Raw genomic sequence first — 14,601 nt, 5'->3', positions numbered from 1 at the left:
TAAAGCTAATTGCCTTCCTCTCGGCTGTTTCATGATGGAGCAGACTTGTGGGAGTTAAGCAGAAGCAGAGTTTATAAAGGGCAATAGGATGTAAGTCACAGTTTTATTTGTTCCACTAGTAGTCTGTGTGCACCTACCAAACTTTGTTCTCTTGGAAAGTAAATTAATTTTTAAGAAATCATTGCAGAGGTAAGAAATTCCCAGTGATTCGTGATGCCAGAGGATGTGCATTGCATATATACACCCATAAAGTAAACATGTACTGAGGTTATCACTTGGCACATGAAGTAATGTTCCTGTGCACCAAATGTTGCATTTCCAGTTACTTGTTGAGGTATGTTTCTTAAAAAAAAGAAGAGCTTTCCACAACAGTGGGGGAGGGAAGGGGAACCCGACCGCTTTCTTAGTCTGGGCCTAAGTTGAAGGGTAGAAGATCTGTCTGAAAAAGTATTGTGATATGTCTTGGAGTTCACTGTATTATATCTTGCAGTGTCTTTATCTTATAAAGAGACAGTAGTTTGGCCAGTGACTGGAGCATTTGGTAGCCAGATCCTAGCGTATGATCTTCGCAAACTTAGTAAAATGTTTGTGGTGGTTTGTTTTCTGAATATTGTATATCTGATTGCAGTAAATGGATTTTTACCAGACTTTGCTAGCAGGATCGTTCTCACCCTCTCATCCCCAATCTCCTCCCCCTTGTTTACTATAACCGATTTCAACAGGGAAATACCATGTGTACCTGAAGTTCTACTGGTGGAAATAAGACCTGCAGTTTCACGTCACTCAGATCTTAAAGGTTTTTCAATTGCTGAATCTTCCTGCTAAACACTTATCTTTAATGGGGCTGAGTCTTGCGGTCCCTGTGGAGAAGACAAGTTCCTATTGCTTTCAGTGACGGTTGCCTAGATAGGGACTGCTGGGTCAGCTCCGTAGTTGGAACATCATTATCTTTTAACTCACCAACACTAACGCTTTCCAGATCATCAAATGAGTGTCACACGTGCATCTTCTGTCTTCAAAGAGTTTACATGGACTTGCTTTTCTTTATGTACCTCAGACATGCACCATATGGAGAATACTTCGCACTTAGGGTATGTCTACACCACCCACCGGCTCGGCAGGCAGCGATTGAGCCAGCGCGGGTCGATTTATCGTGTCTAGTTTAGACACGATAAATCAATCCCTGAGTGCTCTCCCGTCAGCTCCTGTACTCCAGCGCCATGAGAGGCGGAGGTGGAGTCGCGGGGGGAGCGGCCGCAGTCGACTCACCTATGTTATTCACATAGCTAAAGTTCTATAACTTAGATCAATATCTCCCCACCACCGACCAGGCCTAAGAGTAAAACTTAGGCCTGCTTTTGAGACACACCTAACTAGCCAAATTCTGCCTTCGCTTTGTTCCCAGTTAGTTCTTCCAGGAAACAGTTTAGTCCACTAGCCCATATTCATCCCTACCCTAACTCCACAGAAGACTCTGGGCCTAGTTCCCTGCATACTGGTGTAAATCCACTGAAATCACTCCCAACAGAGCTAGCGGATGATGAATGTGGCCCAGTATCTTCAGTGCTTATAAACGGGCAGTCTGCTTCCGGTATTTAGGAAGTAAAGGGTGACTGACCATTGCATGTGCTGTAATTGTGTGAATTTAGCAACAGGAGCTGTGCTAATATCTAATGAGGCTCCATTCCAGTTTCTCACCCCTCTTGCAAGTAGTTATTTTCTCTCATCCATATTTTGCAGAAGCAGACTTGTTTGGAACATAGAACAGACTTTTCAATCTCTGTGAATTGTGCATGACCATTTTTCTGCACCTCTGGGCCTTTATGCACAGCTCAGGGCCTGGGTTACTTATGTAACATTGGTCTGGTGATTTGGAGCCAGTTCTTAAGCACAGATTTTCAAATATGGGTGCCCAAAGTTAGGTTTCTAAATCCTTTATTTAGGCACCCTAAGTGGCCTGACTTTTCAAGTGCTGATCACCCAGCAGCGCCTGTCTGTGCCAATGGGAGGCAGTGTGTGCTCAGGATTTTTGAAGAGTCAAGTCACTTGTTTGGGGGCCTAATTTTTTACACTCATTGAGCAGGTTGATAAATGGCAAGTGATTTAAGAACTTTCTGTTCTGTTAACCACTTCACTTGAGCAATCTGGAATTTGGCCAGTAAGTGCTAATACAAGGCCTGGTTCTGCAGTCATGACTCTCACAACTCCCATTGAAGTCAACATTGGTGGTAGTTATGTTCCAGTAAGCCTGCATACAGAAGCACACCCTTCCACTCTGCTTAACACTTGGATCTCTCAATTCCAGGTGCCAAAGGATTTAATCACCCCAGAATTCACTGTTTTACAGGCCTCTCGGACTCTAAAATGTCACAACGCCCTCTACAGGTCTTACCGTTGTCTGATATGTGCTTTCCCTTATTGCATTGCTATAGCATATTGCTGTAAATATGACAGGAGAGAGAAGTTGGATGTATTGCTCTGTCCTTACACCTTGTGCACTAGGAGTAGATACAAGCTTGTCTAATACAAAGGATCTTGCATAAAATTAGACTGGGGATTGACTCCATCCCACTGGTTTGAACAGTCATGGGTGACTCCTAGCACAGGTACTTATTTCGCTATGTGGGATAACTACTTGATAGTTCTTATTCCTGATTGAATTTTGTCAAGGGTGTTCTGTTTGTTTGGCTTAAACTTCATAGCCAAAAGTAAACCTGGAAACTCTCCATATCCAGGAGTTCCTTCAGTGTTTTGCAATACAGTATTGTCTCTTATTTATTCAGCTAGGTTCTCAAAAAGCCCCGCTGTCCTTTTCATGGGCACAATTTCCATCCACAGTGCATTGCATCCTTCTTTTGAAGAATACCTCTGCCTAACTGGGGTTGCACTTAAGGTGCTTAGAAGTGCAAGTACTCTATTTCATGCCCAGAATCATTTCTGCAACAGAAAATTCTGTCTGCAATTGCCTTCTGAAAATGTAGTCCTAACTATTGCACTAGGCGCTGGAGATTGCATCATAGCCTCCGCGTTGGATTTCTTTGTTTTTGGCAGTATAGTCCTTGTTTATGTAAGTTATTTTGTTAATGTTACATAAAATGAAAATCTTAACTGACTTCAATGGGTCGGTCCAACGGCCATGGAGTACAATAAAACCTCAGAGCTAGGAACACCAGAGTTACAAACTCACCAGTCAGCCACGTAATTCATTTGGAACTGGAAGTACACAACCAGGCAGCAGCAGAGAGGTTTTTGTCTTTTTTAAAAAGCAAGTACAGTACTGTTAAATGTAAACTACTAAAAAATAAAGGGAAAGCAGCATTTTTCATTTGCATAGTAAAGTTTCAAAGCTGTATTAAGTCCAATGTTCAGTTGTAAACTTTTTTGAAAGAACCACCATAATATTTTGTTCAGAGTTACAAACAACCTCCATTCCTGAGGTGTTTGTAACTGAGGTTCTGTGGTAGATGGTAGCAGAATAGATTTTTATTGTTTCTTCTAACTTGACCCAATGTCAGTAGAAAAGCTGTGGTCCATATCTTGCATCAGATGAGGATCTCTTTCACTGACTGCTTCTCTGCAATTGCATGTGGCCATGCTATTGCATTATTTAGTTTTCTATCTCTGTCATGTGCAGTATAGCGGGGACTTTAAAAGAGTCATCCTTTCAGAACTGTCTTTTCTAAATGGATAATTGCAAAGTGTATCTGCGTCCAGCCAAGGTATGGCACAATCAAAATTTCAGTTAAAAATACCCTGATTTTCCCATTGGCAGGAAAACAAAATAGCCATGAAAATCATTTATCTACTCTATATCAACACCTTTACTAATCTAATTCTTTAAAAAAAAGAAAAAGTGGTTCAGGGTTTACTGCTTATCCCAAGATTCACTGTGCTTATTAAACTGACGATTTGTAAGCCTCTGCATTAGGGTCTTCTAGTGGAATATTTTCTTGTCGGACTCGTCCATCCAGCAGTACTGCTGATTAACTTTATTTTTATGAACTCCTACACTATCCAGCATTATTACTAGTATCTAGTTTTAGGTTATGTTGTGTATAGAAAGAAGTCTGCAAGTCTTGACCAAGGTGATGTTGACCAAACTATGGGATGCACCAATTAAAACAGTCACTACATTTTGTGTGGTGTCTTAATAATATAATGACTTGGTCATTCATATCTCTGGTATCCTCCAAGGAACATTCCCTTGGTTTTTGATAATGCTTTCTTGTGGCTGAACTACTAGTGCCAGAAGGAACCATTCCATCTAGTCTGACTTGCATATCACAGGCCTTTAAACTTCAGAGTTATCCCTGTATTGAGCCCAATAACTTGTTTTGGCTAAAGCCTCTGTTCTATAAAGGCATCCAGTCTTGATTTGAAGACATCAACAGATGGAGAATCTACCACTTCCCTGATAGTTTGTTCAACGATTAATCACCCTTATCGTTAAATCTTCTCTGTTTAGTGATGTCCCAGGCCCTGAACCTGCATACTCTGACAGCATAGCATTTTGGCCAAAAAGTAGGAAATCTCTCTCTCTTCGTTTGATTTGTGTGCAGGACAATTGTATAACCTCACATACTTGGCAAAAAAGGCATTTCTGCAGATTTGTGTCATCTCTAAAAATAGCTGTTTTTAAATCTTTAACTTCAATAGAAATGGATCATTCTATGCCAAAACTTTGTTGCTTAAGATTTCTAAGAAGTCAGGATTGATAAGCAATTCAGTACGTGAAGAAAGACGGTGGATGTTCACAGCCCACAAAATTGAGGAACAGCATTGAAAATTAATACCTGAGAATCACTTTTACTTACTTAGTTATGCAGTTGCACGGGTCTCTCCATCCTAATGTGTGAATGCCGAGCCATTTTTCCATCTTTATGCTGGCCATAATCTTAACTATTGATTTTTATGCTTACACTAGACCTATCATTTAAATAATATATTTGAGAGGTGCATCACATGAGCATTGACCTTGCAGTGTGAAGTTTGATGGGTTGGCAGTGGCCATTTCAGCACTGAGGGGAAAGACTTTAGTCAGTATTTGGACAGCACTGAATGGAGGACTGTGTAGTTTAGTCTTTGGATGCCACAAACAGTAAAGAACAGCCCAGTCCCTGAAGAGCTTACAATTCTGCATCTTAGATTGGATTTCTGATTGAACACAACCCTTTCTAAAGCAGGTTTACTCCAATATTTACCAGTGGCCAGTGACTCTTGCCTCCCCCCGAGCACCTAAACGCACCAAGCTGTGGAAGCCAAAGACAATAGCTAGCTGTCAGTGTCAGCTGCTGGCGTTCAATACCAGATGTTTAATTGTAAAGGTTGAAGCAGAAATGGTTCTAACAACTGTAATGGCTGATGCACACTGGGCAAGTTGTGATTCCCGCAGCCCCTTCTTGCAGATGGTTTTGCGCTGAGACACGGAAGCAAAGCTCTCAGTTTGTAAAGTTGCTGCTATTTCATGGCAGTTCTGAATAGGGTCACTCCTAGCTCTGATATCCTGGCCCCATTCCAGCTCGGGAGCTTACATTCTGCCTGTACAAATGGCCTGTGAAAAGTCAGCTGGAAACAGTACTCTTCCTGCTTCCCACCCGGGACAGTGGTGGGGCTTTTCTGCATGCTGTTGAACATATTTCCCTGTTAATAGTGGGCAGAGCAATCGTGTGTAGATAGTTTCATTTGCCAAGGCCCTTGGCTTTGAGATGAAAGTTATTCTAACACAGGAGGACTCTTATTATTATTCATAAGAACTGTTTGAAAGAAAGGGGGATGGATATCTTATTGTAGCAACTGTAAATGGGTAACTTTTTTTTTTTTTAAATAGCGTGTTTTAGATGAGGGTAGCAGAGACCCAACCCTCACCATCAAATATCACAAGACACCAGTTAGTGCGTATCGAGCTGTTAAAAAGAGTACCAGCAACCTTTAGTACAATGTTTGTAGTTAACAAGCTACAACTCTGTGCCCTTTTTGCTAGTGAACTTAAAGATTGTTTTCCTCTGTCTCCTACTCCCAATAAGTCCCTGTTGTTTTTCTAATAGTATTTTGACTACTGTTGTATTTAGTTTGGCATTTATTGCTTTCCACTAAGAAGTGTTTTGTCTAAACATTTTGTTACAGGAAAAGTAACAGCAGTTTTACTGATTCTTTGTTTTTATTCCTTATATTGCCAGGCCAATAAAAACGGGTAATGAATTTTTGGCAACGTGTACAATTTGTTATGATTTTTATTTTCCATTATACTTAGCCATACTGGAGTATATAAACAGAGAGGTAGTGCCCTTCAACGACGCTAGCTTACTAAACTGAGCAGTGCCAGTTGATAGAAAACCCCTAAATGATGCACCCAGGAGTCAAACAATTGCATATCCAACTATTCTGCAGCCACTACTTTTACCAGAATTTATTAAGAAGGAAGTACATTTCTGACCTAAGAACATAAGGACCATTGGCCTGACCAATCTAACCCAGTATCCTGTCTCCTGATAGGAGCCAGTGCCAGATGCTTCAGAGGGAATGAACCGAGCAGGGCAATTTATCGAGTGACCCATTGCCTGTTGTCCAGTCCCAGCTTCTGGCAGTCCGTCACAGACAGAGCATGGGACTGCATCCCTGACCCTCTTGGCTAATAGCCATTGGTGGACTTATCCTCCAGGGACTTATCTAATTCTTTTTTTGAACCCAGTTATACTTTTGGCCTTCACAATGGCATGAGTTCTCAGGTTGACTGTGTGTTGTGTGAAGAAGTACTTCCGTATATTTGTTTTAAACCTTCTGCATAGTAATTTCATTAGGTGACCTCTGGTTCTTATATTATGTGAAGAGGTAAACACCACTTTTTCTCCAGGCCATTCATGACTTTATGCCCCTGTGCTATATCCCTCTAGGCTGACCAGTCCCAGTCATCTTAATCTCTCCTCATATAGAAACTGTTGCACCCCCCATCACTTTTGTTGCCCTTCTCTGTACCTCCAATTCTAACAAACATTTTTTTGAGATAAGGCGACCAGAACTGCACTTCATATTCAACATTTCATTCTTTATTCCTAATGAATGGCCTCTGGCATGTATGGAGAGCATCAGGAGCTGAATGGAACATCTAGGTTGATACTAGCTAAGTTCACCAGCTGGATATTTCTGGCATAACAATCTGTGCCAACGGCAAGGTTAGTGCTGGCACATAAGTGGTCATAATTAAAGCTTTCATGCTAGAACCTTAGAGGGGAGATGCACAAAGACAAAAGTTAGGTGCCCAACTTCCATTGACTTTCAGTGGTACTTGGTCACAAAACTCTCCTCTGTACCTTTGAAGGCCTCACTACTAGATATTTGGGGAAGGTTATACTCGGTGTATTTGCTTTGTTCTCCCTGTAGACTCAAAAAGCCAACAGTGAATCACCTTAGACTTGTGACAGCTCATCTAATAGAAATTGTTCCTGTGGTTGGTTCCCCTCACTGTTAGACAGGAGGGCTGTATTTCTAATTTGAATTTATCTAGCTCCAGCTTTCAGACACTGGATTTTGTTGTGTGTTTGTCTGCTAGATTTGGGAACCCTCTATCAGAAATCTTCTTTCCAAGTAGGTATTATTAGCCAGGATGGGTAAGGAATGGTGTCCCTAGCCTCTGTTTGTCAGAGGGTGGAGATGGATGGCAGGAGAGAGATCACTTGAGCATTACCTGTTAGGTTCTCTTCCTCTGGGGCACCTGGCATTGGCCACTGTCGGTAGACAGGATACGGGGCTGGATGGACCTTTGGTCTGACCCAGAATGGCTGTTCTTATGTATTTATAGGATGCTGCAAAATACAGGAGGGGAAAAAATTGGGAAGAGTCCTGAGCTCTTCATGTCTGGGCTTTCCCATGCCTGGAGGTTTTACTGTCCCAGCTCTATGTAATTTCCATAAGCACCCTGCAGACACGCTTTCAACAGTTACGGGTGCATTTTTCTCTGAAACTTGATTTTGTCCAGTCTGATCAAGTGCTCAAAAATGGAAACTTCCACTTTAAATAGTATATAGGGGGACAATGAAGAGGTTTTAAGAAAAGTGAGGGAAATCTGAATTGTTTGAGAGATGGAGATTTGGGGAAGGGAGTGGAAAGTTTGTTTGTTAAACATTTGGCATCCCAAGAAGGGTTTGGCTTAGAAATTTCAAAGGTAGTTTAGCAGGTTTTATATTTTGCAAGTTATTTATTGCCAAATTAGGGACTACAGAGCATAGTTTGTCCTCTGACAAATCTTTAATTTTCTCTATAGGTCTAATCAACACATGCAGTCTAAATAGTTGGACTAACTTTGGAAACTCTTCCCAAGGGCTGGCGGACTCTGTTTAGATATGCATGAGAAGCAGCACAGCTACTAGACAATCTTAAATCCTGTGTAGCTTGGTGTTTGAGTACAAAACTCTGATACCAGAGTCTGTCTTCAAGTCCCTTGCAAAACCAGAGTTTGCAATTTGGTCCTGCAGCCATGGATAGCTTTAAAGGATATGTGCACTAGCTGCCAGAGGAGGGTCTATGTATCTGAATAGTATTTACAGGGTTTACTATGAATACAAGAGCACAGAGGCTGAACACAGGAAAAAATGAAGATAAAGCTTCCAATGACACACAGGGGCAAAGCTGTTGGGATGATGGGCTGGGGTCTGAATGGCTTTTTGCTGGGTAGATAGAGCGGGAGAGAGAATGTCATTGGCAAAGAGACTAACTTAGTCAGACTCAAATCCCCAAACTCAGATTGTGTCTAGAATCCCAGCAGGGTAGGGATTGTCTAATTTCAGCACACTGGGGAGTGGGGCCTTCAGGCAGTACCAGAATATAAATATTCAGTATTAATACTGAATTGGACATGAGGAAGGCCCGAGGCTTGAGGAAACTGACAGTAGGACAACTCTCCACCCACCTCAACAGCTGTCCCAGCTCCCAAACCCTCTCCCCTAGTTCCCACAGATCACTCTTGTGCAGCCACATTCTTGACACTGTCTTCTGTTTCCAAGCAGAATAAGATCCCTTGATGGCTTATATCCTTATAGTTTAGCATCAGACGATGAAACCTTGCAGATTTATGCCGGGAGAGTGCTTGCAAGTCGTAGCCTTTACTTTGGTGCTTGAAACAAAAAAACCCATGGAATCAAGTGCCCTGCTGTTATTTCCTACTGATCCTTTCCTCACTGCCATGGTCCACAACACTTGCCTCCTCCATGTGGATGTCTTATACAGGAGGGCCTGCCTGCCTGCCCAGAGAAAAAGAAGCTTCAGTTCTCTTGTGCGAGAAAACCACTCCTGCCTTTTACTAAGAAGAGGATCTTCAGTGATCTGGGTGTTTTTCCTCCTTATTCCACAGCCCATTCTTCTTGGAATCAGACTTTTTCCCGTGGTGACTCACCGCCAAAAATCTCTTTTTTTCCCCATGTAAAATCCAGGATCTTTTCCCTGCTGTTATAATCTCAGGGTAGGATCCATCAGCCCCTCAATTCTCAAAGTTTCATACAAAACTTAACCACCCCTGCTGCTTGTTTCGGTATTTTCAGCTGCCTGCTTTGTTGCAAGGAAGATCTACTCAGGCATTTTCCATGTGAGCAGATACCCTCGTGCAAAGGGAGGCCATCCAAACATACGTTAATCCATTTTAACTCCCTTAACTGGTGCTTTAGGCTCAAAACTTACCTTTGGTCATGACTAAGTGAAAGTCAGTTTGGGGGCCTTTTCTGAATCCATGTATTCATTATTATGCTCATCACACACCTTGCCACCATAGATTCTGGGATGCATTAACAGGTGTGTTGTGAGCAAGACATGAGAAGTCATTCTTCCGCTCTACTCTGCACTGGTTAGGTCTCAACTAGAGTATTGTGTCCAGTTCTGGGCACGCATTTCAAGAAATATGTTGCTCTTCTCTGGACCCTCTCCAATTTCTCTTCAAGAATGATTAAAGGTCTTGAACACGACCTATGAAGGAAGGCTGACAGAATTGGGTTTGTTTAGTTTGGAAAAGAGAAGACAGAGGGGACATGATAGCAGTTTTCAGGTATCTAAAAGGGTGTCATCAAGAGGAGGGAGAAAACTTGTTCACCTCAGCCTCTAAGGATAGAACAAGAAGCAATGGGCTTAAACTGCAGCAAGGGAGGTTTAGGTTGGACATTAGGAAAAAGTTCCTAACTATCAGGGTGGTTAAACATTGGAATAAAATTGCCTAGAGAGGTTGTGGAATCTCCATCTCTGGAGATATTTAAGAGTAAGTTAGATAAATGTCTATCAGGGTGGTCTAGACAGTATTTGGTCCTGCCATGAGGGCAGGGGACTGGACTTGATGACCTCTCAAGGTCCCTTCCAGTCCTAGAATCTATGGATTTTTGCTAATGAGTCTGAGAATAGGAGTAAAAAGCTAGTTTCAAATGTTGACAATGACACTCAGACCTTGTCCAGCACTATACCTTGCTCTACCCCCACTATTAATTTTACTTCCTTGAACACAAATTTGCAACCAACCAAAACTATTCTATAAGTGCCTTAGATCTCTAGCAGCTCTGGTTACAGCCGTTGTCTTGTTATATAAAAGAAAAAGGCAGGTAATCCAGTGTACTTGGTTCCAGGGTTATCTGTGAAGCTTGCTTTGTTTCAAGCATTTACATTCTTAGTATGTAAAATAGAAATGAAAATAAATTACACAGGACTCCTATGGGATTCATAAGTCAATGCTGAAATATAGTAGACTGAATAAAGACTTGCTAAAGCAGAATGGATATATTGTACAGACTGCCACCTGCTGGGCAATTTCTGATTTAAAAAAACCCACAGGTGGAAGAACTTTCTAGTCCTGCACGTTTACAAAACCTACATCTAGGCCTGCAAGTCATGAAAAACATAAATCCTGCACATATACCATTATGTTATTAGTGAGACTAGCTGGATTACAAAGACCATCTCCAGCTAGTCTCACTAATAACATAATGGTTGCAAAACAAAAGTATTTGTGCTGATGTTGGCAGAAATGCTAATCAACTCATTAATCATCACTGAAACACCAGCCATAATTGGGCTGAATACATGTTGATGCAAGAGGCTTTGGAGAAGAAGAGTTCTCTCATCTTACACATAAGAATTTAAAAGAAAACATTTGCATAAGACTAATATTGAGACATAAATAACTGCTAAAAAGATAAAAGGAGAATTTCCATTCTGTAGAAAGTTTTATATGTAGTTAAGAAATCAAGAAAAACCAGAAGTTATTCAAGTAATTTAAGACTTGGTTAACATTTTTTCCTTCAAAAGCTTGGTATATAGGCCCTAGTCAGTTGTGAAGTGAAGTAAGTATAAATGTGCCTTCAGTCATTTCCATTGGAAGGGACTCAGTTATTTTTAAAGCACTGCAGGCGGATGTGGCATTGTACTAGAGCAGCTATCCAACCAAGGAAACCAGGAAAAAATTCAAAGTTATTTCCATTTCAAGAGTTTCAAAATGGATCCATTTCCCTTTCTACTTTTTTAACTGAAGTTGTTTTCAAACTCCTGCTTGCCAAAAACCCACTTTTCAGATGAAAATGCCGTGTCCAATAAATACAAAACTGATAGCCATTTTGGGGAAAAAAGATTAAAAACCAGGAATCTTCAATAATTTTTTTCCATTTACCAATATAGTTTCCACGGGGGAGAGGGAGGCTATTTTTCAACAACAGCAAAAAATAAATAAAAGCTGAAGACTAGGAGCAGCTCTACATTTTACCAATAAGGTAGCAAGTCACAGTGTAAATCACAGCAAAGGGTGACACCCGGTTGGGGAAGGGGCTTAACACATGCCTGCCTCCATTGATTGATTGACAGAGCCGAGCCCCTGCGGTGTGTGCCTTCTCCAGAGGAGTGTTTTGCGTTAGGTAAGTTTCTGCACAGCGTGAGGGAGCAGAGGCCAGCAGGCGGGTGGGAGTGGTGAGCCAGAGGTCAGCGGGAAGGGGCGACTAGATGGAATGGAGGGTTGAAGAGGGATTTAAAACCGCAGGACAGCGACTGCGTAGGCCCCTGGAGCAGGGAGGGCGGCAGAGTTGACATGGGGCATAGGAGACCAGCCGAAGTCAGGGAAGCAGGAGAAGCGGTGGTTTGGGAGCGAGGTCTTATCCAATCTGCCATCGTTCTGGAGCAGCCCGAGCGCCGCAGATTCTCGCCGGCACAGGAAGTGGCTTTTCTCCTACCATTTTAGTCAGGTTTGGACTCCGTTTGACTCAGCACTTCATCCCTTCGTCCTCTGCCCAGCAGTACAGAGGTGGGCCACCTCCCCACCCCCCATTTCTCGCTTTCTGCTCCTGCAAAGAGGGACAGGCAAAGGCTTCCCCCTGCCCCCAGTGGCCCAGGCCACAGGCAAAGATTCCCCACCACCACCACCACATCCACCATGGGGCCTGGGGTTTTTGGCAGATAGACATTCACCACCCCCGCTTACCTGCCCCAGACCAGTCGCAGCGGTGAGGGAGGGGGCCAGACCCCAAGCACAGGAGAGGCAACCCTGCTAGCCCCCGTGTCCCAAACAATCACTTACCAGGCTGGGTTGGAGGGTCAGCACAGGACCATGGGAGCCTGTCAGGCAGCCAAGAAACGCAGGTCAGCTGCAGGTGGAGGAGCAGGTCCCTTTCCTTTCCCAGGGTGCGTGGCCGGTACAAGCTGCAAGCGACCTTGCAGGAGAGTGTGGGGCTTTGATAGCAGGGCCATCTTCTTCCCTGACAGGGGAAGAGGAATGGAGGGGGAGACCCCCAGGCATGTATTAATGGTGTGGTGGCCTCGGTCTTCCTGCTCCACAATAGCCTTTCCCACAAGCTTCAAAATCCAACCTGAATGCAGCTCTGTGCTGGAGAGGAAAAGCTGAGACAACTCCCACCTCTCAGCCCCCAGAATCATAGGGACGTGTTAAATATCCCAAATTAAACAGCGTCCCTCCAGGGCTTGCAGCAACACCAAGCCAGGGGCAAGCCTAGGCCGGGGATAATAAAATGCAATTGGCCTGGCCCTAAAGGTCGAGAGTGGACAAGTTCTGCAGCCAGTGTGTTTGCTTCCATCTCTGCTAGCAGTAACCTCAGCACCACTGGCCTGACGAACATGGGTTGGCTCTGGCCCTAGGTAAACTAGCAAATAGCAGCTTAGGCCAGACCCACCCCCCAGACTCATTACACATTCAGCTGTCCTGGACACTTGCCTCAGTCTTTGTGGTTTGAGTCCCTCTTGGGGGTTGCATAATCTGGAGCACCTTGGAATGCTATTGGCTCCTTGGAGTCATTTATTCTGAATGCTTAAATAAGCATGTGGTTAAGGAGAGGATGCACCAATGGAGTTAATTAAAAAAACAAGAAGGGTGCCGGTGGACTCAGAGGGGCTTTGGAAGCTATGTAGCATTAGGCAGCCATTTCATGAAGGAAGGAAGGGCTGTGGAGTATGCAATCAGTTGGTAGACCCAGCTGCCAAATGGTAAGTCAGTTTACTCAGGAAAGACTCAGGTTCTCTCCCAATGCCTTATAAGGCCCTAATTTGGCAAGTAGCCTCAAGCTGGTCTATTAGCTGGACACAGTTTTGCAGGCACTTTATCATCTGCTCATCCAGTTAACAGGGATAATCAGCTACTTAGACACATCACTTGTATAAAGTTAGCAACAGGTGTAAGATATTAACTGTCTCCTCAGTGGCTCTCCAGAGGGCAGGTTCATTGGATTTAAATATAATTCTGATAGTCATTGAATCCCTTCTTTGCGGTGTACAACAGGGGGAATTAGGTGCTTAACTGCCTTGTGTGCTGTTGAAAATCCTCCAGCTTCATCTTTTCAGTAGAGTTCCAGAGGCTGTACAGTTCTGGGGAGAAAGCCTTAAGTTCTTACTAAACTTCTCTGGTTCGGCTGCATGAGTTAGCAAACCCTCAGCTCCCTGCAGCTGCATGCCCAGGGGTATTTCCTGAAAGCATGCCTGTCTCCTGCAGCATGATATTCAATAGCATAGCTGGGTTTTGCTCCTCTACACCTGACTCATTCTAAATTTTGAAAGAACTAGTTGCTCGCGCCAGACATCTTGTTGCTACAAATGAAGACTCAAAGGAGACTTTGCCACTCCCAAGGTTTGGTATCTTGGAAACATTTTATTTCATCACTTTTGTGGTAACATAAATAATAGCGAATGACAGCACTTTTAATGTAAGGGGAGGGAAAGCATTAGGTGCAGAGCACAGTGTAAAGTAACAGGGGAAAAAACTTGTTGCACTGATACTGCTAGGAATAGTCCTCGATTTAAGTGAAAATATATATATAGAGATAAACTAGCAGTATTTTGGTGTCTTTCCCTGTATTATAGGCCTAATTCACAAAAATGTCATTGTGTACCTATATTGTGTATATATAATTTATTGTGCAGCTTAAACCCTCTGCAGTTCTATCAGTGGGAACAGATATGCAGAAGAACAGACACACAGATGACATACCCAGAGTTCCTAGACATCAAATGTCTTTGAATCAGGGTTCCACAGGAGAGGTTACCAGTAACTTGGCAACATTTACTATTGAACAAGAGGGTGTTCTAAGACAGTTGTGGGAAGAGAGCAATGGCAGATTCCTTTGCTGCTTGCTATTTGCATACTAT

The sequence above is a fragment of the Gopherus flavomarginatus genome, chromosome 9 (assembly GCF_025201925.1).
Source record: "Gopherus flavomarginatus isolate rGopFla2 chromosome 9, rGopFla2.mat.asm, whole genome shotgun sequence".
Taxonomy (NCBI): domain Eukaryota; kingdom Metazoa; phylum Chordata; order Testudines; family Testudinidae; genus Gopherus; species Gopherus flavomarginatus.
Note: the sequence above shows the minus strand (reverse complement) of the source record.